Here is a 25,551-nt window from a genome sequence, read left to right on the forward strand (position 1 = left end):
AATTGCAAAACTCAACCTCATTGTACATGCATTTAGTAGCCAGACACCAAATTTATTTCTTCCTGCGTTGAGATATTTATCCTAAACACATAAGCAGAGTGCCGGAAGGGAGCACGATATGCCAATGCTCCAATCTGATTCTAAACATTTCATACTGCCCCTGTAAAGGAAGAATATGTAATGGCAATAAAAGATCGATACTTTCAAGCTTGTTGTGCAACTGCATAATTACCGTCTCAGCAGTAGAACAGAGTCTTTATGAACGATCACAAATCCAGATAGTAATTGACTTGGTTTACATTCACATTCTCAGTATTGTATTGTCGTTCGACAAGTTTGACTCAGTCTGATCACTGGGTCACCCCATTATCACAATTCGTATTCATACCATGTATTATCTATTCCCAAATGCCTGCAATGCACCTTTTTAGAATAGACTCTTAACATTTTCCAAATAACAGGTGATAAGCTAATTGGTTTATAGTTTTTTTTTGTCTCTTTTCCTTTTTTTCAAAAAATGGGTGTTACATTGATATCTTGCCAACCTCTGGTACTTATCAGAACCCAGTTCAATAACTTCAAAGCCTGATTCCATACTTTCATATTTTCTACCCTCCCCCCCCCCCCCCCCCCCCCCCATGCCCAGTCCTGTTATGACATGGTTGCTTTCAGTACATACTACTCATTCTCTGCTCCCCCGAGATCTCACTACCACTAATTCAACTTCTCTTCTGTCCTGGCCTGTCATCCATAATCCACTCATTTACTTGCCCCTTTCATAGCTCTCTCTTTCTGGGCTTCTCTACACCTATCCACACACCCCTCTCACCCAACCTTGTCTTCAGCATAAACATTTTTGGAGCTTTACCAGAATGAATGGATTTCCATGGATCCACTCACTCTGTTGCTACTTCCTTTAATATCCTATGATGCAAGCCATCAGTCCTTGGGACTTAGTCAGCCTTGAGCCCCACCGGCTTCCTTAATACTTGTTAATCTTGTGTTAGTTGTCATATTTAATTCCTCACCTGCTCTATTCCCTTGTTTTGGGGTTCTTGGAATATTATTAGTGTCTTCAGAAGGAATCACCATACTCAAAATGTTAACTTTGCTTTCTTTCCACAGATGCTGCCAGACCTGCTGAGTTTAGCCAGCGGTTTTTGCTTTTGTTTCTGATTGTGAGCATCTGCAGCTCTTTATTTTATTTGTTCACTTCCTTTGCCATCTCTTGATTCCCCATTATTATTTCATCAGCCTCATTCTCAATGGGACCAATGTTCATTTTGGCTCTATCTTCCTGTCTTATAAATCTAAAAACACTCTGTCTGTCTATCTTGATATTACTTGCAAGTCTAGCCTCACTATTTCCTCTGGCAACTCATTCCATACATGCACCACCCTCTGCATGAAAAGTTTGCCCCTTAGGTCCCTTTTAAATTTTCCTCTCTCACCCTAAACCTTTGCCCTCTAGTTCTAGACTCCCCCACCCCAGGGAGAAAACCTTGTATGTTTACCCTTTCCATGCCTGTCATGATTTTATGAATCTCTATCAGGTCACCCCTCCGCCTCTGATGTTGCAAAGAAAACAGCCCCAATCTGTTCAGCCTCTCCCTCTAGCTCAAACCCTCCAACCGTGGCAACATCCTTGTAAATCTTTTCAGAACCATTTTAAGTTTCATGATATCCTTCTGAAGACACTAATAACATTCCAAGAACTCTAAAACAAGGGAATAGAGCAGGTGAGGAATTAAATACGACAACTAACACAAGATTAAAAAGTATTAAGGAAGCCGGTGGGGCTCAAGGCTGATTAAGTCCCAAGGACTGATGGCTTGCATCATAGGATATTAAAGGAAGTAGCAACAGAGCGAGTGGATGCATGGAAATCCATTCATTCTGGTAAAGCTCCAAAAGTTTCAAAAAGGGAAGGAGGCAAAAATAGGCCAGTTAGCTCAACATCTGTCATTGGCTGAATGTGCAAATTCTCATCAATATGTAATAGCAGAGTATTAAAAAAGCACAATACTGTCAAACCGAGTCAGCATGTTTTCACAAAATCAATCCTGACAAATTTATTAGAATTCTTAGAGAAGATAACAAGCATAGCAGATAAAACAGAAGCAGCAGATATACCATATTTAGGTTTCCAAAAGGCATCCAATAAGGTATCACAAAAGGCTACTTAATAAGAACCTATAGTGTTGTGGATAGTATGTTAGAATGGACTGAGGATTCACTCACTATGAGAAGACAGAGAATTGGAATAAAAGGGCATTTTCAGGAAGGCAACTTTTAATTAGTGGACTGCCACAGGGATCAGTGCTGGGACTACAATTATTTATGATATGTACTAATGACCTGGATAAGGAAAGTGAATTTACTATCATTGAGTTTGTAGATGACAACATTAGATGAGAAGGCAAGTGGTGAGGATGACTCAAAGGGTCAACAGAGAGATATTGATATGCTGTGATCGGCAAAAACCTAGTGGATAGTGTTAGAAAATATGGAGTAATGCATTTTTGCAGAAAGAGTAGCAATGCTGAATATTATTTAAATAGAGAAAGACTGCAGAAAATAACAGATTAGATTAGATTAGATTCCCTATAGTGTGGAAACAGGCCCTTTGGCCCAACAAGTTCACACCGACCCTCCAAAAAGTAACCCACCCAGACCCATTTCCTTCTGACTAATGCACCTAACGCTATGGGCAATTTAGCACAGCCAATCTACCTGATTTGCACATCTTTGGACTGTGGGAGGAAACCGGAGCACCCGGAGGAAACCCACGCAGACACTGGGAGAATGTGCAAACTCCACGCAGACAGTTGCCCAAGGCTGGAATCAAACCTGGGTCCCTGGCACTGAGGCTGCAGTGCTCACTACTGAGCCACCATGAAGCACTGACAGTTTTGAGAGTCCTCATACATGAATCACAAAATGCATGTACACAAGTTCAACAGGAAATACAAAGCAAATGAAATGTTGGCCTTTATTTCAAACTGAATGGAATCCAAAAATAGGGAAGTCTTGCTAAAACTATAAGGCTCTCATTAGAACATGCCTGAAATGCTGTGAACAGTTTCGGTCTCCATACCCAAAGAAAGATATATTGGCATTGGATGCAATCCAGAGGAAGTTTCCTAAGTTTATCCTGGATATTGAGATTATTCTTATGAGGAGACGTTGATTAAATTGGTTATTGGAGATATCGAGAAGAGAAGTGATCTTATTCAAACATGTAAGATTCTTAGAAGGTTTGACATGGTAGTTACAGAAAGATTGTGGGAGAGTCCACAATCAGGTGATAAAATATGAAAAGAAGTTATCCATTTAAGATTGAAATGAGGAGGAAACTCTTCTCCCAGAAAGTAGGGAATCTGTGGAATTCTTAACTGCAGAGGGCTGTAGCAGCCAGTCATTAAGAACATTCACAGCTTAGAGACCTTTTTTTTAATCAGTAGGAATCAAAGGATATCAAGAAAGGGCAGGAAAGCTGTACAGTTCAGAATTATTAGATCAGCTATAATCACATTGAAGCAGAGTCAGTGGGCTGAATATCTGCTTCTAATCGTATGTCTTACGATCATATGGTCTTCAGAGAAAGGTTGGCATATGGATTTTTAGTCATGTGCACGTCCTTACAATTATGTTTGGTTCTTTTTGATTCTTACCAACAGTTCAAATATGACCACAGTCAAACTGAAATACTTTTAAGAATGAAGAGTTGTGAGTGGTGCAACTGAAAAAAAAATCAAAATTAATGAAACACAGGTATTAAACTGAAAACAAAATCTAAGCCAGATGTGAATTTGAAATTCTGTCAGGAAGAAATTCTCAGTATTTGAGACAGAAGGATGTTTTAAATGAACTCACTAACTCTTGTTCATCTTGCACCTTGAGTTTGTTTACTCTGATTAGACCTCCGAGTCATAGAGATATACATAGAGAAACAGACCCTTCGGTCCAATTTGTCCACGCCGACCAGATATCTTAAATCTAGTCTCATTTGCCAACATTTGTTCCATATCCCCAAATCCTTCCTATTCATATACCCATCCAGATGCCTTTTAAATATTGTAATTGTACCAGCATCCACCACTTCCTCTGGCAGCTCATTCCATACATGCACCACCATCTGCATGAAAAATTTGCTCCTTATATCCCTTTTAATTCCTTCCTCTTTCACCTTAAACCTATGCCCTCTAGTTCTAGATTCCCACAACCCCAGGAAAAGACCTTGGCTATTTACCCTATCCATGCCCTTCATGATTTTATAAACCTCTGTATACCTCTGTCACCCCTCAGCCTCCAATGCTATGAGGAAAGTAGCCCCAGTCTATTCAGCCTGTCTGTATAGCTCAAACCCTTCAACCCTAGCAACATCCTTGTAAACCTTTTCTGAACCCTTTCAAGTTTCACAAGATCTTTCCTATAGCAGAGAAACCAGAACTGCATGCAGTATTCCAAAATTGGCCTAACGAATGTCCTGTACAGTCACAACATGACTTCCCAACTCCTTTACTCAATGCACTGACCATTAAAGGAAAGCAATGCCAAATGCAGCCTTCACTATCCTATCTACCTGCGACTCCACTTTCAAGGAACTATGAACCTATACTCCAAGGTCTCTTTGTTCAGCACCACTCCCCAGGATTTTGCCATTAAATGTATAAGACCTGCCCTGATATGCCTTTTCAAAATGCAGCACCACACATCTGTTGAAATTTAACTCCGACTGCCACTCCTCAGTTCAATGGCCCATCTGATCAAGATCCCGTTGTACTCTGGGATAACTTCCTTCGCTGACCTCTACATCTCCAATTGTCTTCTGCAAACTTACAAACCATACCTCAGATGTTTACATCCATATCATTTATATAAATGACAAAAAACAGTGGACCCAGCACCAATCCTTGTGGCACACCGCTGGTCACAGGCCACAAGTCTGAAAAGCAACCCTCCACCAACACCCTCTTTCTACCTTTGAGCCAGTTCCGTATCCAAATAGCCAGTTCTCCCTCTCTTCCATGTAGTCTACCATGAGGAAGCTTGTCGAACACCCTACAGAAGTCCATATAGATCACGTCCACTGTTCTGCCCTCATCAATACTCTTGCTTACTTGTTCCAAAAAATTCAATCAAGTTAATGAGACACGATTTTCCGTGCATAAAACCATGTTGACTATCCTTAGTCAGTCCTTGCCTTTCGAAATACATGTAAATCCTGTTTCTAAGGATTCCCTTCATAAACTTGCCCTCGTTTTAAAAAAAAAGGTTATTATGGTCCTCAAGAAGCCTTTGTTACTCTAAAATTTGAAAAATACACAATAGTAGCTTGTTTGCGACAGTTACAGAAATGATGGTAATTTCTTAAAAGTTCAACATGTGAATGGACACAAAAATGCAGACATTTTGCTGGATACAAAAATGGGTTAAGTTTTGACAGAGTTTGCTTTTAAGGTTGATAGAAAGACAATATTCAAAAATTACACTAAATTGGGAGTATAACCTTCATTGTGTTTGTTTGAATGTCCCATTGTTTCTTAAGGTCGATTTAAAAATTGTATATAATTTTAAAGTTGAGTTGGTTAAAGGGCCTTTTCCCTGCTGTAGACATCTTTGACTCTATATTTAAGAGGTATTTAGATGTACACTTGTGATGCCAAAGCATACAAAGCTATGGGCCAAGTGCTGGAAAATGGAATTAGTATAGTTTCATTGTTTTTAACTTGATGGATTGAAGGGCCTTTTTCTCTCTTGTAGACTTCAAAGACTATGATTCTACAATGAGAATTGTTATATTACAACTATGTATGTTTACCAAATAGTTTATGAAATAGTACTCATTATTACAATGTAATCCAGAATTGGTTCTCATAATAATCATGAATGTCATGAAAGTGAATCATAACCCCAAATTACTTATAGACGCACTGAACTTTTAGCACAAAATATGTGTTTTAAAAGAAAAACATGCAAGCCAAAAGGTAGCTGAGAATGCAAATTCAGTGGCTGTCTAATATCCCTGGGTGGATTACAATGAGTCCCAACAGGAATTATGGAATTGATTAGGCAGCACCAATTCAAAGGCAGAAATGCCATTTTAAAAAACTGAACTGTGATTTCCTGTGATTAGTGTCTCAAACTGAAGGCATGCTATCAGTTGAAAGAAAGGCAGCTCTGGATAAAAGATACATTTGTGTTTTACCCTTCAAGGTTATACACAAGATGGTGACTTAAAACCATCTCCAACCTCTGGTCTCTTTGTACTGGTGTGCTCGCTTGCATTCGAGTTCCAATGAGCTAAAGTGTGCTGTGAAGATGGCACAGCAGAGAACTTCCTCCAGATATCCCTAAATGTGCAGTTATAAAGAATTAAATGATTTTTTTTCATTTTTAGGTTAAATGTTATTTTGAGGATTTCCTGACACTGGTTTCATCTTGGCTCACCATCAGTACTAAAACTATCTTCCACTACTCAGCTTATTAAATATATATCTAGGCTCTGTGAGAGTGCACTCACTGTCAGCACAGTGCACTATTTACATAGGTGACACCATACTTAAACCCCAGCTGCACATCACTTCAGACACTGCATGCTCTGAACTGATCCTCTTCCTGTGTTGCAGCGCCAAAGCTGGCACCCTGCTTCAATGACTGGGACCTGGAAGTGAAGGTGGTCAGTGTGGTGGACAGGACGGCTATCCCCATTCCTGTAGATCAGCAAATGGAGCAATGACACTAGACTCATCCAGCCTAGACACAGATAGCAACTTGCATTTCTTGGACAAAATAAAGTGGTCGGCAGTGCCATGAAGAAGGTCAATGACTTTCTGCACTATGCAAGGGTGAATGCCACTATTATTTCTCCATTGCTTCACAGTCATTTTGTCACTACGCAGTGATATCACCAAGGCTATTGGACTACAACCCTCACTATTGTATGCAACATCTCCATTCAAGGGCTCTCAACCTCTTCAAATCCCAAATTACTCAATATTCTGCCCTCTAGATTTCCTACTCACTGACTGGAGACACTTCACCTTTCCTGTTCTTTCACCATTGTAATAGCCCTTACATTAACTTATGTCTGATTGCAGGAATATCTCCTATCTGGACAGAAGACCCTATGAGGACACGATTGTCCAAATAGTTGGAGGGGTTTGACACTTGTGGGAATGCTGCAATCTCTATATCCAGCCAACTCAGTGAATGTCACTGTGCTATGATATACTGCTGTCCCATTAACCACTGTTAATTTAATTCTAAATATGTGCAAGCTTCACCCCTAGTGTACAGCTACTGGCCCCTCTTCTCCTATATAGGCACCAATAGCACCTACATCATCTCCATTCCAAAGAGTCCAGCTCATAGCTCCTTTCCACATCTGAAGAAGTAGCCCCTAAATCCTCATAGAATGCACTGGCAAATTTTCTCCAGTATCTCGATCAGCTCAGGGACTTTCACCTTGACGGTTTCTCTTCTTAAATTTGAGTCAGAACAGAATCTGGTAAGCACATCACTGGCACATCTCCATTTATGGTGGAAGAAGAAATACCCAGGTCACTGGCCCTCAAAGGACAGCCAGAAACCAGTTACCTACTCGTGTTCTGGTAGAAGATGATGTCGGCCATCATTAATATTTTCATGCAGATGCATAGTCAGAGGAGCAGCAGGCAGGTTTGTCAGAGACACTTATTTAGCTGGATCTAAGGTTGAAGGACTTGATCAACATTATCAGTAACATGCTGGAGCTAGCATATGTGCGTCTTAATCTCCATGGAAAAGTTAGCCATGATGGAAAGCCAAGCCCAGCAGAATGTTCAGTGGCTGTCAGAAATGCACACAGACCTGCATTCTATTGCTTTAGCCATGCTACTCAGCATCACCACAAGGCAAAAGAGGGACCAAGGACCTCAACCTCAGTTCAAGTATCCCTTCCTTCAAAGAGACAGGATGATGTTAGCAGGCACCCAGAATGAGGAGAAACCACATACTGGCCCCCAGGATTTTCCTGTCAGAAAACACCAGGCAGCAGGCACCAGGCCCCTCCACCTCCACCTCCACTTCCACCCTGCCTGTGATTCACAAACCTGTAGAAATTGCAGCTTCAGAGGATGAACCTGCACCTGGAAAGGACATTCTCAGTAAATCTGGGTCAAATATCCACAAAAGAACCCCTGCTCACTTGCCCAGATCTTCTAAGTCAACAGGCTCCATAACAAACTGACAATAGAACAATTCATGATTCATGAGGTAGCTCCCAGATACAGGATCATTAATGAAACTTCAAGAGCTAACTTTGCTGAGTGTAACTCAATATTATGATCCTGTCTGAATGAATGCTACTATTTCCCAAACAGTCATCAGAAAGTACACTTTTGAATGTGGGAACAGCAGATGATTTAACAAATTCAAACAGATAATAACAAAACTTTTACTGAAGAATGAGAAAGGTAAAAACAAACCAAATCCAAATGCTGCATTTGCTTTTGTCAATAAACAGAGGCTACTTGCCTCTGCAGCAACAAAAATGTACAAATCTGAGTCATGTCTTCATCCAGTTCAAGCTTCTTGGAAACAGATATCAATGAAGCTTTGCTTATCTTATTCCTCCCATGACCTGCCATGGTCTGTGATGTTCCTTCCAGTCAATGAACTAATTTTCATCTGGCAAGAGTGCTGCTGCTATACCAGCTCCTCAGAACATCTCATTGAAGGCACATAAACAGCACTGGTGACACTTTGGTGATGATGGCTAAGAACATCTTTAATCTCTACCTGCACTGATTTTCCAACAGCTATAGATAATGTCAGGGAAACTGGTCATTTTTTGAAGTCTGGTCATTTTGTACCACCTCCTTTATGGATCTTCACCTTGTGCTTTTTCCTCCAGAGACTGCATGGCAGTTGCTGGAGGTTGCTTGGTTTTATGAAAACGTAATTGATGTCTTGTGCAACACTGTCATCTCATAGACAACAACACCCCAAAAACTTTCAAATCTCCTACGAGTGATCAGATATTCTTTTGTGAATGTTGGAATTAGGACAATATTTCAGTAATAGTATTCCTGATCCTCTCATTAATCATAATCAATTGAGAAATGTTGGCCTCACACAATGTAACAAGGAGGTTTCACCTTTGTAAGGAGGCCAATGTCATGGCTCCATATGGAGCTGTAAGATGGGTAAGTTTCTACAGATATACACTGCAGATCCAAAGTGCTGATGCTTCATTGGTTGAGTTAAGATCAGATGCACATTGACCATCATAATACCCTCTCCTAAAAAAATGCTGCCCTTGAATCTCTCAGCCCTTGTTATTGCAAAAAAACAAATAATTATGAGAATGTGGCAGCTCCAAAACATTGTGTGTCCAGTGTCAGGCATGAAAAGTAATGTAGAAATGGCAAAGCCAGGTAAGATAGTTTAGTTGAAATCTTCATGGATTTACAAATCTGACATGACAGGGACCCAATGTAAGCAACGTTTGTAATGGTTTTGACTCCTTCAAACCATAATTTGTAGTATTTATTGTTACCAAAATGTTGACTTTTCAGTGAAATCTAATTTCATGCCAGATGGATGTCATAATAGGTTCAGTGTACAGAAGATTAATTCAGTTACCCATAGCAGGGCCACACGTGCAAAGCAATGCACTGCACTGCTAAAGTGAAAAACAGTAACTTACATCACTCATGTTGTTTGCATTGACAACTATTTTGTTCCTTTAAAGTGCAGGTAAATTTGAGGCAAAGATGACAACATTTCAGCTCCATGTCCTTAACTTGTAACTTGCAGAGTCCTCTGAGACTAACAATTATTCTTTTATCCTTTTTTTTTTGTTACTATCTCTGTGTTCCCCTTGACTTTTCTGCCTCCTCATTTCCATTCAACCCTTTCACTGTGAATGTTCTGCATTTAGCCCATGAGCCTAAGACTTTGCAAATTGCCAAGCCCTTGTTAGCGAGCCACTCTTCTCGTTTTGAAGCAAGAGCAACAGTGACTTGTGAGAATATCCTCAGCCACATCAATCTGTCCCCTCCTATGCCCTATAAAGTCCCACCTCTGTATCTTGCATGTCCCCTTCATAGTAATAATTCCCTCAGCTACACAGTCAAATGAATCCCAAGCCAGACTTCAACTTTCCCTTTTTCCCCAAGGTTAAACAGATGGTCGAGGGGAAAGTGAGGACTGCAGATGCTGGAGATCAGAGCTGAAAATGTGTTGCTGGAAAAGCGCAGCAGGTCAGGCAGCATCCAAGGAGCAGGAGAATCGACGTTTCAGGCATGAGCCCTTCTTCAGGAATCCCTAAATTAGCCTCCAGATTGTTAATTGTCAAACCTCCAGCAATGACCATAGCACACCTTCCAGACTGACTGACTTGTAAGGACAGCCCAACCTCCAAACTGATGTCACCATTGCACTCAGACTGAACTATCTGTAATCCAAAAACTAGTTGTACCGTGATCAGACCAAGTGCTTGACTGTTTGTGGCCAACCCTTTTGACTGAGACCATGCAAGTCCCTTGACTGATTGTGTTGGCATTCCATCAAAGACTGGTTGCCTTTTACTTTTAGTCATGGCCACACTCCTTGATTCGGGGTGGCACGGTGGCTCAGTGGTTAGCACAGCTACCTCACAGCACCAAAGACCCGCGTTCAAATCTAGCTTTGGGTGACTGTTGTGTAGAGTTTGCACATTCTTCCCATGTCTGCATGGGTTTCCTTTGGGTTTCCTTTCATTTCCTTCCACAGTTCATAGATGTGCAATTTAAGTGGATTGGCCAAGCTAAATTGCCCCGTAGCATTTAGGGATGTACAGGTTGAGTGGATTAGCCAAAGTAAATGCAGCGTTCTGGGTAGGAAGCTCCTTGGAGGGTTAGTGCAGACCTGTTGGGCCAAATGGCCACTTATGCACTGGAGGGATTCTATGATATGTTTATGTAGTAATGCCAACCATGTCAACTTTCTGTCAGCACTAAAAATCAATGCAAGCTGAGAATTGAAGTGCCAATTCACTTAAAAGCAAAGCAAGCTGGAGATGCTGTGATTTGATGTGGGAGTTAATAAAGTAAACTAAGAGCCAATACAGTGCATCGTGAGCAGATGCATGTGTTTCTGTACACAAAGTGACCTAGCAGCAGCATTGAAATGTAAGATGTCCATGAGCTCCCAACTTTAATGGTAAAACACTGAAGTGTATTATGAATTAATTCAAACTCAGCCATTATGATGTGAAACTCGTGATTTGCTGATGTCAAATTACATGAACGAAAGGTGGAGGCAGACACTGTCCATTGAGCCTGCCATGAAGTATTGGTGGATTCACCTTAAAATAGAAGATCGAAGCAGCAATCATTGAGCTGCATTTGCCAAATAATCTGATTTTCATATTAGGCATTAGTGCTGTCTAGTTTCCTCGCAGTGGCTTGGAAAATTGAAAGTTGCATATAAATTAGGGCAGATTAATTAATGAGATGCAAATGTATGAAAATAAAGTGGTTGCCACTCGTTAGTGAGATTCAGAACCTGCCTTTAAAACTTTAAATCGAATATCTGTAGTGTTTTTCTGGATGTTGAGATTCTGTATTTTTTTTGAACTCCACATTTTTTTCCCACATTTCTCACCATTATTCACACTGTTCAAGGAAGAAGAGAGGGGTGAAATGTCTCTGTAATTCTGAAAACAAGTAAGCCAGTGGTTTTCAGTCATTATCCCATGACAAGGTGAAAAGTGTGCTGGAAAATGTTCAGGAAACCATGCTGTTCCATCTGCTGACACCGGGTGTCACTGTGACAATGGTATGGCTTTAAGAAGTAATTTGATTTTGTTTTGAGGAGAGGTTGTAAGGCAGAAGTACCAAGTTGGCTAGTTAATAGTCCTTGAATAAAGAGCTTGGGAGACCTTGTGTTTTATTTTCATAGCCTAAATAGTGTGGCAGCTCTCTCAGTTCCAGATTTCTGGGTTTTGGCTTTTTTTCAGTAGCATGAGAAGCTGTTGGTGTCTCGACAGATTTGGAAGCTTTAGTAAATGTCTCCTGGCTGCAACTCCCTTTGAATTTTTTTCTTGATTTTTTTTTCCCTCCTGAATGGGAGAATTGCATGTGAGAATCTGTCTGTATTTTCCTTTTTTTGCTGAGAGTTATGTTTATGGGATGTTACTATATTGGAACAGTTAATTAGTAATAGTTACTGTATCTATTATTCTGTTAAGTTTTCCAATAGAGTCAAGTTATTCTGAATTCCTCTTTCTTGGATTGTATTTTAACTATGCGTTTAAATAAATTGTTTTGCTTAACATCAAGTAGTTTGACCAGTTGCATTGCATCTGGAATAAGCATTTCACATTTGCCTTTAAAAATAAGAAGGTGGGTCCAGGCTATCATCATAAAATATTTTGAGGGGGTCTGTTCTCTTCCATAACACCACTATCACAGGTATGGAAGGGAGCAGCTTCCAACATCTGATTGGTGCATAGCACTGTCACATCGTGTGCAGGGCCAGTGAGTCTGTCACCTTTAGCTTTTGTCCCTGTTGTTGAGCTTAGCCAGTCAGATTGTTCACCACTGCTAGTGTGTCAGAGTTGTGCCAGAACAGAGCTGAGAACATGGTGAGTGCTAGAGCTGCGGTGCACAGACCCAGTCATTTGTTGGGGCTGAGTACAAAGGAGGGAGCTTCAGATCATTGCCTCACCTGAAAGCACACATGTTGGGAGGCAGCTGCTGGGCTTCCTTTCTGTGACTGGCTCACATGTTGACCTCTGGAAGAGGTCAAGTTGTGACAGGTAACTAGGTGATGGCTGTATGGATGGTGGGCAGGGAGTGAGGAGGACACAGGGATTCCTCACCAATCACTCTGTCTTCATTTTTGCCATAGCATAGTAAATACAAGTAAATGTGATGTTTACGAGAAATCAGTTTGCTGAGCAAAAATGGGTCTGCCATGGAATTGTTTGTCTCATTAAAGTATGCCTTATTGAAAGTTTGGGAACTATATGGCTAAGCTGCTAAGGAAGGAAACTAGAAAAACATTCTGCCAACAGCAGGCCAAGAATATGCAAACAACCACTCAACTGTCTAAATTAGTGCTACTGGAATCATCCACTTTAATGGTCAATACGTTTCACAACTTATTCATAATGGACAAACCAAAGACTTGTTTTTACTTTTTGGACTGGCCTCTCATTTCTAATCTATGTGTTTGTGTGTCATGCTTTGCTATCTTTTTGCATAATTTAGTGGCTGATAAACTCACCTTTCTTTAACCCAAGAAAGTTAGATTAAATGAGCTCCTTTTAAAACATACTCTTTTCCAGACCAATATAATGAATTCAGAGGAAGGGATCTTTTCCTTGTTGTGATTAACTGGGGGGAAAAGGACTGAGTAAAGAATTTGTCTGTCCTCTACCCCAGCATAACCATTCAGGGGCTATCCCATTTGGCATCATAACAAATTCAGGACCCTCGCTAGAAACTCATTGTAAAAAGAGTAATTATAAGATTGTCATCTCATTATTAAACCTTTACAAGCCCACATATAGATAACAATATCCAAAAATTCTTAAATTGGAATTCTAAGTGATGATAATAGTAAACTTAGGCATGTTGTTTCTGCTATAATGAAGCTATAGATGTATTCTATCTTGAAATGATTTTGCTAATCTGTGAAGTCCTGGGGGCTACCCAGTCTATTGTTAGTAAAATTGGTTAAGTTCCTTTTTAATGATATGGAAAATCTTTCAGTTGAAAATTTAGGGAAACAACACAATAATTTCATAGGATAGTTTTTGTCTTGCTGAGAGTTGAAAATAGTAGAGCCATTGACACAGCATTATTTCCAACAGCTTTCACATGGCTTCCCTGATCTGAATTTTAATAATTTTAATGATATTACACGGTCTGGTCTTTCTTAATTGGTTAGACTGCCAGCTATGTTCAGAAGTCTTCCTTGCTCCTGATCTGTGAAATGCACAAAACAGTCTGTTCACAACCCTCCTCCTCTAACCTTCATCTGACTCCTAAAATCAGTTCTAACTACCCACCCATCTGTTGTAAGCATTTTGCAGCATAGTTAATGAGCTCTAAAATCTAAAAGCTCTTTGCAGTCAGCATGTAAACATTAATTATTTGAACTACTTTTCAGTGATTAACTACTAAATATCATTGTCAAATTCTGAATGACCATCAAGGCACTTCCTGATATAACAATTAATTTAGAAGAATAAATTATCTACCACTGCAGATGATGTCACCCTCCCATCTGCATAGTCTTTATTTTGCATAGAAGCTGAAAAGAATATCAGCAGTAGAATGAATTTGTAAGTTTTCAGAATGACATCATCTATTCCGTTGGAACTTCCTAAACTTTCTGCATTCTAACAGTAGACTTTTATGGTATATTTATCTCATGGTATAAACTTGGAAAATTTTATAATGACATTCAATCTACAATACTTATAACTGAATGATAAAAGGATCCATTAAAAGTACAACATTCACTTGGATGGGCACAGGATGCAGATGATCTTGTTAATTGTTTGAAAAGAAAGTTTGCTGTAAATCTCCTCAGTCAAGAAAGACTGGCGCAAATAAATCTTTAGAAATATTGGGATCCAGGTCAGGGATCCATAGGAAAGCTTCAGGAAGTGATGGTGGACCATCCACAGTAATAAGAAACATAAATCATTTTTGGACTTCGGACATAATTTGCAAAATATATTGTCAAGAATGCTGAATGATGTTATGGACAATTCACTGAATTAAGAGAACAAAAAGTTTGGCAATAAAGCCAAACCAGAAGAAAACTTTAAATGACAAGGGAGAGAGGCCTGCCAAGACAACTCACTAAATGGTCAGTTGTGGATAATGATACTTTTGTGTTTTGTGGAGAGTTTTCTGTCCTTGCATGCATTCATTTTCAGTGACCATGTTGTGAACATAATGAATAAGAACAAGAATCAACCATTTGACCTATCAAGCTTGCTCCATCATTCAACAAGATTTTAGTTGATCCACCTTTTAATACTACTTACCTGCACTATTCCCATATCCCACTATTTCCCAGTATTTCAAAATCTATTGAAACAACCTCTAACCTTAAAGGTAAGTCACTTGATGCCTCATAGCAATTTGTGAAATATATACTGGCATACATTATCCATTGATGCTGAAAGTAGGCTTCTCCTGTTTCTGGTGAGAATGCTGGCCATCCAATTATAGGCATGCCTGAAAGTCAGGTAGTCTCAGTGATTTAAAAAAAAATACTAGCTGCCTCTCGATCACATCAGAAAATGCAGATGATCGGGTCATTCGCATCTTGTGGAAATTTATGTACACAATGGCTGTTGTGTTTCCTATATTACTGCAAGGATTCCCAAAAAGGAGTTAATTGGCATTGATATCTGGTGATTATTAACAGTGCTATAGAAATGCAAGCCCAATCTGAAATAAACCAGGAAATGATTAGAAATACTCAGATTAAGTAACAACTATGGAGAGAGAAAAAGTTGATGTTTCACCTTCAGAAACGGAAATGTAAGACCTGTAACAAGTTTTAGATTAGATTAGATTCCCTTACAGTGTGGAAACAGGCCCTTCGGCCCAACCACTCCACACCGGCCCTCCAAAGAGTAACTCACCAGACCCATTTTCCTCTGACTAATGCACCTAACACTATGGGCAATTTAGCATGGCCAATTCACCTGACTTGCACATCTTTGGACTGTGGGAGGAAACTCAGGCAGACACGGGGAGAAGGTGCAAGCTCCACACCGACAGTCACCCAAGGCTAGAATTGGCAGTCTTAACTGCTTACTATCTGACTCCCAACTCTGTAAGAATAGGCTGTTCCAATATGACAAGGTAAAAACAATGACTGCAGATGCTGAAAACCAAATACTGGATTAGTGGTGCTGGAAGAGCACAACAGTTCAAGCAGCATCCAACGAGCAGCGAAATCGACGTTTCGGGCAAAAGCCCTTCATCAGGAATAAAGGCAGTGAGCCTGAAGCATGGAGAGATAAGCTAGAGGAGGGTGGGGGTGGGGGTGGGGAGAGAGTAGCATAGAGTACAATGGGTGAGTGGGGGAGGAGATGAAGGTGATAGGTCAAGGAGGAGAGGGTGGAGTAGATAGGTGGAAAAGAAGATAGGCAGGTTGGACAAGTCAAGGAAACAGTAACTGAGCTGGAAGTTTGAAACTAGGATGAGGTGGGGGAAGGGGAAATGAGGAAGCTGTTGAAGTCCACATTGATGCCCTGGGGTTGAAGTGTTCCGAGGCGGAAGATGAGGCGTTCTTCCTCCAGGCGTCTGGTGGTGAGGGAGCGGCAGTGAAGGAGGCCCAGGACCTCCATGTCCTCGGCAGTGTGGGAGGGGGAGTTGAAATGTTGGGCCTCGGGGCGGTTTGGTTGATTGGTGCGGGTGTCTCGGAGATGTTCCCTAAAGCGCTCTGCTAGGAGGTGCCCAGTCTCCCCAATGTAGAGGAGGCCACATCGGGAGCAACGGATACAATAAATGATATTGGTGGATTTGCAGGTGAAACTTTGATGGATGTGGAAGGCTCCTTTAGGGCCTTGGATAGAGGTGAGGGAGGAGGTGTGGGCACAGGTTTTACAGTTCCTGCAGTGGCAGGGGAAAGTGCCAGAATGGGAGGGTGGGTCGTAGGGGGGTGTGGACCTGACCAGGTAGTCACGGAGGGAACGGTCTTTGCGGAAGGCGGAAAGGGGTGGGGAGGGAAATATATCCCTGGTGGTGGGGTCTTTTTGGAGGTGGCGGAAATGTCGGTGGATGATTTGGTTGATGCGAAGGTTTGTAGGGTGGAAGGTGAGCACCAGGGGCGTTCTGTCCTTGTTACGGTTGGAGGGGTGGGGTCTGAGGGTGGAGGTGCGGGATGTGGACGAGTTCACCCCTCCAACCGTAACAAGGACAGAACGCCCCTGGTGCTCACCTTCCACCCTACAAACCTTCGCATCAACCAAATCAGAGAAAGTGGTGAAGTGGGGACAATTGCAGCATTTAAAAGGCATCTGAATGGATATATGAAGAGGAAGGGTTTAGAGGGATATGGGCCAAGTGCTGGAAAATGGGATGAGATTAGGTTAGGATACCTGGTCTGCATGGAGTTCAACTGAAGGGTCTGTTTCTGTGCTGTACATCTCTGACTGTATGATTAAGTCATATTGACCTCAATGTTAATTGTTATCTCTCCACAGATGCTGCCAGACCTACTGAATTTCTTCACCATTTTCTGTTTACATTTCAGATTTCTGGCATCCACAGTATTTTGGTCTTCACTCCATATTTTGGTAATGCAATAGAGATTTTGTTGGAGGATATGCATTTTGTGAAGTTGTGTGTATTGTCCCATGACAGCTATTGGGCTTCTTAGCAAGGAGTAAAAAAAAAGTACAAGAGGTGACAAATAGCATTGAAAATAGCAGACCCACAGCAATGTGGCTGTCCTCTAAGTGCCTCAGGCAAGCCATTGAGTTGTATCAAGCTGTTACATTTTTAAAAATCCAATGGATGGACTAGGTGATACCAAATTAGCATTGTGTTAGACTTGTGTGGAGTACTCATGAAGTGGAAGGCAGGAAGCTAGAATTTGTGTGTAAAATTGTAAAATGGAGGAATAATGTATGGTCCCTATAAAAGATGTGTTTTTTTTTCCATGCTTAGCAATTTGAAAAGGATGAATGTCTGAACAACAGTTCAAAGTGCAGATACAGAGAGTGTCCAAATGGAAACATTTTGTATCGAACAGCCAAGCAGCATTTTTACCAAGGCAACAAGGCTTTTCAAATTTAGCTAATCAATTTAAACCAAGCCCTTAGATACTAAAAGCATATCAAATTTAAATTTGATGGTGTTGACAACCTTGAACCAATCTGATTATAGAAAAAATCGGACATCAAGGGTATAAAGATGAGGGTATTTTGTAAAATCAGGGAGAACCAAAGCCATCTGAAGAGAGAGCACATGCCATTTTAGAAAACCTCCTGCTCTTGCAGAAATCTCCACGTGCTCTTAAAAAACTTACCTATTCATTAAGGTATATGGCACTGTTAGATAGATAGTATTCCTGACACAGATGTTCAGAACAGAAGAATTCCCAGAGAAAAGGAGAAGGCAGAGCATTCTGGAAGATAAATTCTGTATGAACTTTGAGAGACTAAGTTTTAATTTATTGTTTTCTTATTCTTTGGATTTAAGTGGGATTTGTGTTTATTGAAACAGCATACCCAGTAGAATTTAGTCAGTAAGGGAATAGTTAGTAATTAGGGGAGAATTGTCTGGTTTGTTAGCAATTCTGTTAATTTGTTCACTATTGGGGTAAAATAAGTAAATTGTTGCTTGTTTATAAAATGAGTATCAAGGATTCCTTTTGTTTAACCACACTTTTTAACAGATTACGAGGCAAATTGCTCTTTTTGGGTGTTTAAGTTATTATCTCTCAGACCCTCTCTCAGTAAGAATTGGAAGTAAAATGGGGCACACCCAACTCTCTCGTTGCTACAAATTTCTCCAGATAAACGTCTGAAAATTTCTCACAACTCCACCTGTCCCACTGACAGAACAGACCCATCTAAGATGGGGTAGAGTTATATACTTATGAACAGAATTGCTCTTGAAGTCTTCAACTTGACTGTACTGATGGACAATTGATTAAGCTTGATATTTAAATACACTTTAACATCTTACAGAAGACAATGTAACTGATTAGTTTCTTGATGCTTGATAGGAAATGTATCCAAAATTGTAGGAAAAATAGGATATGTTTTCATTCCTGTGGGGAAACTAATTAAGAATGTAAGTTTTATTAATCATCCATTGCTACACAGACCATGGAGATAAGAGGAAATTGCATGTTGAGTTGCCATGAAAACCAACAAACCCAAGTCTGAGATTGACATAAGAGGGTGTCCATGCATTAAGTTCAGAATTATAAACTCACTATTTTATAATGAAACTTTTGTATTTGTGGAAAAGATATCCAAGGCAAAGTTTGTTACGCAGTACATGTTTTTGAATGAAATCTATAATTACTGTAGTTCGCCTCATTTGAGTCTTGTTCTGCAAACACAACTCTGGACACTGTGAAATCTCATCACAGCAGATCAAATATACTGAAGAAATTTCTTATTGATTACTTCCTGCCATTCTGTCTCAGTTGATGAATCAGTAGTCCTCCATGTTAAACACCATGTGGAGGAAACATGGAAAGTGCCTTCATTGTTTATCACTGGTCATGGTGCTGTAACAACTGGCCAAGTTATGAAGAACATTGTTGTCAGACTGCAGCAGATGATTGAGGGACAGATTAAAAATGCATTTGGCACACTTGCCTTCATTGCTCAGTCATTTGAGTAAAGGAGTTGGTAAGTCATGTTGAGGTTGGACAGGACATTGGTGAGGCCACTTCAAGAATCCTGTGTCCATTTCTGGTCGTCCAGTTACAGGAAGGATATTAAGCTGGAGAGAGTTCAGAATAGATTTACCAGGATGTTGCTAGGTTTAGAAGGTTTGGGTTATAAAGAGTGGCTGGATAGGCTGAGACTTATTTCGCTGGAGCTTAGGAAGTTGAGAGGTGACCCTGCAGTTTATTAAAATAGTGAGCAGTATAGATGGAGTTAATGCTAGTTGCTCCCCCCCCAGGATGGGGGATTTTAAGACTAGGGGGCACACTTTTAAGGTGAGAGGAGAGAGATTTTAAAAAGGCTTTTTTTCACAAGGAGGGTGGTTCAAATGTTGTATGGACTTCCTGAGGAAGTGGTAGATGTGGGTACAATTACAATGTTTAAAAGACATTTGGAATAGTACATGAATAGGAAAGGTTTGGATGGATATGGGCCAGGAGCAGGCAAGTAGAACTAGTTAGTTTGGGATTATGTTTGTCATGGACTGATTGGATTAACAGGTCTGTTTCTGTGTTGTATGCCCCTATAAAAAGTAAATCCTACCACGTGTGGTGCTCACCAATCTACCTATCACATGTAGCAATCCATGGCAGCCATGAAGGACATGGCGACTGCAGGGCACCAATAGGAAGGAATAGTTCTAGCTTGACCAAACTAACCAGCATGCAATAGAGGAACCAAGAATTCAACTTAATAGCTTAGCTCAACCTAGACCAGAATGAGGAACTGTCCTGCAGACATAAAACAAGGTTCCAGCTACAACTACAAGATGATGTACTACAATACTCCTAACAGGCAGGTGATTAGATGAAGAAATACGCAATACTCTTTAGGTAGGTAATTAGATCAAGAAGTGGTTTGATCAAATTATCCAGAGTTAGTTAGTAAGAGGCATGTGACCAGAGACACATTCAGGGGCATGTAAGAAGCATCTGATGAGGGGGTTGAAGAAGGAGTGATAGTGACAATCTAGGAGCAACAATTATAGGAAATTAAAAATCACACTACACCAGGTTATAGTCCAACAGGTTTATTTGGAAGTACAAACTTTCAGAGCATTGCTCCTTCAGGTAGCTGGTGGGATAGGATCATAGAATATAGAATTTATAGCAAAAGATCATAGTGTCATACAATTGATGTGATATATTGAACAAACCTAGTTTGCTGATAAATCTTTCATCTTTTAGAATAGGTTGCATGTTTCAATTCATTAGTATGTAAACCCTGAACTTCTTTAAAATCACATTCTTGAGATAACATAAGGTTTTATTAAAAAAAAGACATCTCATCTCAGGCAATGTATTAAATGTGTGTGGTTAGAATCTGTCTGTATTCCAATCTTGAGTCAGACTGGTTGTATTTCCAAAGTGGGAATTTATAAAATATCAGATTGACTGTATACAGATTTGTTCAAAAAGCACACAAATAGAATGTTTCTGCAAATGCAAATTCACCCCATAGACTTCTATGTGTGTGTGCGTGCATGTGAGGGTGTGTATGTTGTGTGTGTATGTGTATGAATGTGTGCATGCTTGATAGAGTGTATGCGTGAGTGTGACGGAGTATATGTCAGTGAGAGGGTGTGTGTGGGTGACAGTTTGGGGGGTGTGTGTGTCTGTCTAAGGGACAGCATGTATATAAGAGAGGGTCTGCATGAGTGTGAGAGTATGTAAGTGTGAGTATATATACTGTAATGGGGTCACCTGTAGTGTGACATGAACCTAAGGTTCCAGTTGAGGCCATCTTCGGCTACCAAACTTGGCTATCAGCCTCTGCTTGCTCACTCTGCGTTGTTGCGTATCCCAAAATCTGCATTGGAGGATGGTCACCTGAATATCTGAGGCCGAACATCCCTGACCTCAATATATTGCATCAGTTGTACGACACTGTGATCTTTTGCAATAAATGTTTTGTCCTATGATCCTGCCCAACTACCTACCTGATGAAGGAGCAGCTCTCCAAAAACTAGTACTTCCAAATAAACCTGTTGGACTATAACAACAACCTTCTACATGGCTAGCTGCCTGGACCTGTTTTTGGCCAGGCCTAGAAGCAGACCCACTAGGAAATCGTCTGACCTACTCTTCCCCCACCCCCCTACTGGGTGACCAAAGGTCAGGAGCCTGGGGCTGAAGTGCAACCAGAAACATAAAAGAAGACCTTTAAGAAAGCTAAAAAGGGAGTGCGGACGCCCACACCCCATATATATGGTTAGTGCACACCACAAAACAAACAGTTAGGCTGGGACTCCATGAACCATCTGTGATTGCAGGGCACTACTATTTGCAGCACCCTCCAACCTAGATCCCCAAGTGAAAGAGGGAGGACTTCACTGGGGATCCCCATCACCAGGTGGCAAATGGGTCACACCAAGGTGGATAAAAGAGAAGTGTCTCCTGGTTATATTTTCTTTTCAGTCAGTCCCCTATATTGAGGAGATTCCAAATCCCCGTTTATATTTTTTTCCTAAAGCAGTTAAATCAGTGTCTTGTTAGTGATGGCTACATAACTTAAACATCAAAAGCAGTGGTCAAACCATGCCTATCTCCTGGTTATATATTTTTTCCAATGAACTTCCACACTACTGCCGAACAACAGTAGTGACTATTTATTCCCCAGCACCCATGTCGTGTGTGTGTGCAGGTGTGCAGTGAAGAACAACGAGTGCACAAATCTTTATTTATTATTTCACCACCAGGAAGCAAGGAAATACCCAAGTGGCCAGTGACAAGCAGTGCCTTTCTCATCGAAAAGTAATGCTGCGTGATCAAAAAAGGTGGAGGGGAGTGCAGGGACTAAATCAAAATAGAATTGGAGGGGAAAATAAAACACTCTACACCCTGTGGGGCCCACTTCTTCCTGAAATCCTTGAGAGTTTTGATAGACACATGTGTTCCCTTTCCAGAGACACCCGGGCGTGAACTTAGACATGGAAGACAGACAAGAAATCGGCCATGATGAACTCCACCACATCGTCTCCATTGTCCAGGGACAAATGGGCATGCCAAGGCATGTCTAGGCAGTGAATGAGGGAGCCTCCTGATTTTTTTTTCTTTTTTTCTTTCTTTTTCTTTTTTCTCCAATTCTCAAAAGGGGGAAAACACCAGAGTGGCCAGTGACAAGCACTGTCCTTCACATCAAAGGGTAATGCTGTGTGATCAAACAGTGAAGGGGAGAAATTTCCTGTTTATTTTTTTTTAAACCCCTTAGGCGATAGTGCTTATTTTTTCCCCAGCACCCATGTTGTGTGTGTGCAGGTGTGAGACACAGTGAGAGAAACAAGGTGCACGAATCTTTATTCAATTTCCACCACCAGGAAGAAAGGAAACACCCGAGTGGCCAGTGACAAGCAGTACCCTTCACATCAAAGGGCAATGCTGTGTGATGAAAACAGTGAAGGGGAGGGCAGGGATTAAATCAAAATAGAGTTGGAGGGGGAAATAATGCACTCCACTCCCTGTAGCACCCACCTCTCCCTGAACAACTCCAGGGTGTTGGTGGACACCGTGTGCTCCTTCTCCAAGGACACCCGGGCCCTAACTTAACTGCGGAATAGGGGCAGGCAGTCGGCCCTAACCACCCCCTCCACGGCCTGCTGCCTGCACCTGTTGATGGCCAGTTTGGCCAGGCCCAGGAGCAGACCCACGAGGAGGTCTTCAGACCTGCCCTCCCTCCTCCGTACCGGGTGCCCGAAGATCAGGAGCATGGGACTGAAGTGCAACCAAAAGCAGAGGAGAAGGTTTTTCAGAAAATCAAAAAGGGAGTGCAAACGCCCACGCCCAATATCTACATGGTCCACGGCCTCCACAGCACCACAGAACAAGCAGTTGGGCTGGGAGTCCGTGAACCACCGCAATCTGCGGTTGCAGGGGACTGCTGCGTGCAGCACCCTCCACCCCAGATCCCCGAGAGAAAGGGGGAGGACTCCTATATACAGAGCCCTCCGTTGGGGGTGTCCATTGTCCAGTGGCAAATGGGCATGACAAGGCATGTCTGGGCAGTGAATGAGGGAGCCTCCTGGTTTTTTTTTTCTTCTTTTTTACAAGCAGTGGTCCTTCACATCAAGGGGCAATGCTGTGTGATCAAAACCCTCCTGTTTTTTTTTTCTCTTTTCTTTTTATTTAACCCCCACACTACAGCCTAAGTGCGGTAGTGCTTATTTTTATTCCCCAGCACCCATGGTGTGTGTGTGCAGGTGTGAGACACAGTGAAAGACACAAAGTGCACGAATCTTTATTCAGTTTCCACCACCAGGAAGATAGGAAAGACACCCGAGTGGCCAGTGACAAGCACTGCCCTTCAAACCACAGGGCAATGCTGTGTGAGCAAAACAGTGAAGGGGAGGGTAGGGACTAAATCAAAATAGAGTTGGAGGGAGAAATGACGCACTCCACTCCCTGCGGCGCCCACCTCTCCCTGAACGACTCCAGGGTGTCGGTGGACACCGCGTGCTCCTTCTCCAAGGACACCCGGGCTCTAACGTAACCCCGGAAGAGAGGCAGGCAGTCGGCCCTAACGACCCCCTCCACGGCCCGCTGCCTGGACCTGTTGATGGCCAGTTTGGCCAGGCCCAGGAGCAGACCCACGAGGAGGTCCTCGGACCTGCCCTCCCTCCTCCGTACCGGGTGCCCGAAGATCAGGAGCGTGGGACTGAAGTGCAGCCAGAAACAGAGGAGAAGGTTTTTGAGGAAATCAAAAAGGGAGTGCAAACGCCCACACCCAATATATACATGGTCCACGGACTCCACAGCGCCACAGAACAAGCAGTTGGGCTGGGAGTCCGTGAACCACCGCAATCTGCGGTTACAGGGGACTGCTGCGTGCAGCACCCTCCACCCCAGATCCCCGAGAGAAAGGGGGAGGACTCCCGCGTAGAGAGCCCTCCACTGGGGATCTCCACCGCCCGGTGGCAAATGGGCACGCCAAGGCGTGTCCGGACGGTGGATGAGGGAGCCTGCTGGTTATTTTTTTTTTTCTTTTTTTTTCTTCTTTTTTTTCTTTTTAGGGAGTGCAAACGCCCACACCCAAAAGATACATGGTCCACGGACTCCACAGCGCCACAGAACAAGCAGTTGGGCTGGGAGTCCGTGAACCACCGCAATCTGCGGTTGCAGGGGACTGCTGCGTGCAACACCCTCCACCCCAGATCCCCGAGAGAAAGGGGGAGGACTCCCGCGTAGAGAGCCCTCCACTGGGGATCTCCACCGCCCGGTGGCAAATGGGCACGCCAAGGCGTGTCCGGACGGTGGATGAGGGAGCCTGCTGGTTATTTTTTTTTTTTTTTTTAACCCCCACACTACCGCCTAAGTGCGGTAGTGCTTATTTTTATTCCCCAGCACCCATGGTGTGTGTGTGCAGGTGTGAGACACAGTGAAAAGACACAAAGTGCACGAATCTTTATTCAATTCCACCACCAGGAAGATAGGAAAGACACCCGAGTGGCCAGTGACAAGCACTGCCCTTCAAACCACAGGGCAATGCTGTGTGATCAAAACAGTGAAGGGGAGGGTAGGGATCAAATCAAAATAGAGTTGGAGGGAGAAATGATGCACTCCACTCCCTGCGGCGCCCACCTCTCCCTGAACGACTCCAGGGTGTCGGTGGACACCGCGTGCTCCTTCTCCAAGGACACCCGGGCTCTAACGTAACCCCGGAAGAGGGGCAGGCAGTCGGCCCTAACGACCCCCTCCACGGCCCGCTGCCTGGACCTGTTGATGGCCAGTTTGGCCAGGCCCAGGAGCAGACCCACGAGGAGGTCCTCGGACCTGCCCTCCCTCCTCCGTACCGGGTGCCCGAAGATCAGGAGCGTGGGACTGAAGTGCAGCCAGAAACAGAGGAGAAGGTTTTTGAGGAAATCAAAAAGGGAGTGCAAACGCCCACACCCAATATATACATGGTCCACGGACTCCACAGCGCCACAGAACAAGCAGTTGGGCTGGGAGTCCGTGAACCACCGCAATCTGCGGTTGCAGGGGACTGCTGCGTGCAGCACCCTCCACCCCAGATCCCCGAGAGAAAGGGGGAGGACTCCCGCGTAGAGAGCCCTCCACTGGGGATCCCCACCGCCCGGTGGCAAATGGGCACGCCAAGGCGTGTCCGGACGGTGGATGAGGGAGCCTGCTGGTTATTTTTTT

The 25,551-nt window shown here is 42.5% G+C and overlaps 1 long non-coding RNA gene across 2 annotated transcripts in view; it reads left to right on the plus strand.

Moving 5' to 3' along the window:
* LOC140495896 (uncharacterized) overlaps nt 1-25,551 on the plus strand; it is a 105,623-nt gene that overhangs the window by 48,620 nt on the left and 31,452 nt on the right. Inside the window, exon 2 of one of the 2 annotated variants that reach the window (XR_011964120.1) lies at nt 17,263-17,305. The exons of the other annotated variant lie outside the window; for it this stretch is intronic. This is a non-coding gene — a long non-coding RNA (uncharacterized lncRNA). The remainder of the gene's footprint in view (nt 1-17,262; nt 17,306-25,551) is intronic. 2 annotated transcript variants of the gene reach the window in all.

This window comes from Chiloscyllium punctatum, chromosome 25 (genome assembly GCF_047496795.1).
Source record: "Chiloscyllium punctatum isolate Juve2018m chromosome 25, sChiPun1.3, whole genome shotgun sequence".
NCBI lineage: Eukaryota > Metazoa > Chordata > Chondrichthyes > Orectolobiformes > Hemiscylliidae > Chiloscyllium > Chiloscyllium punctatum.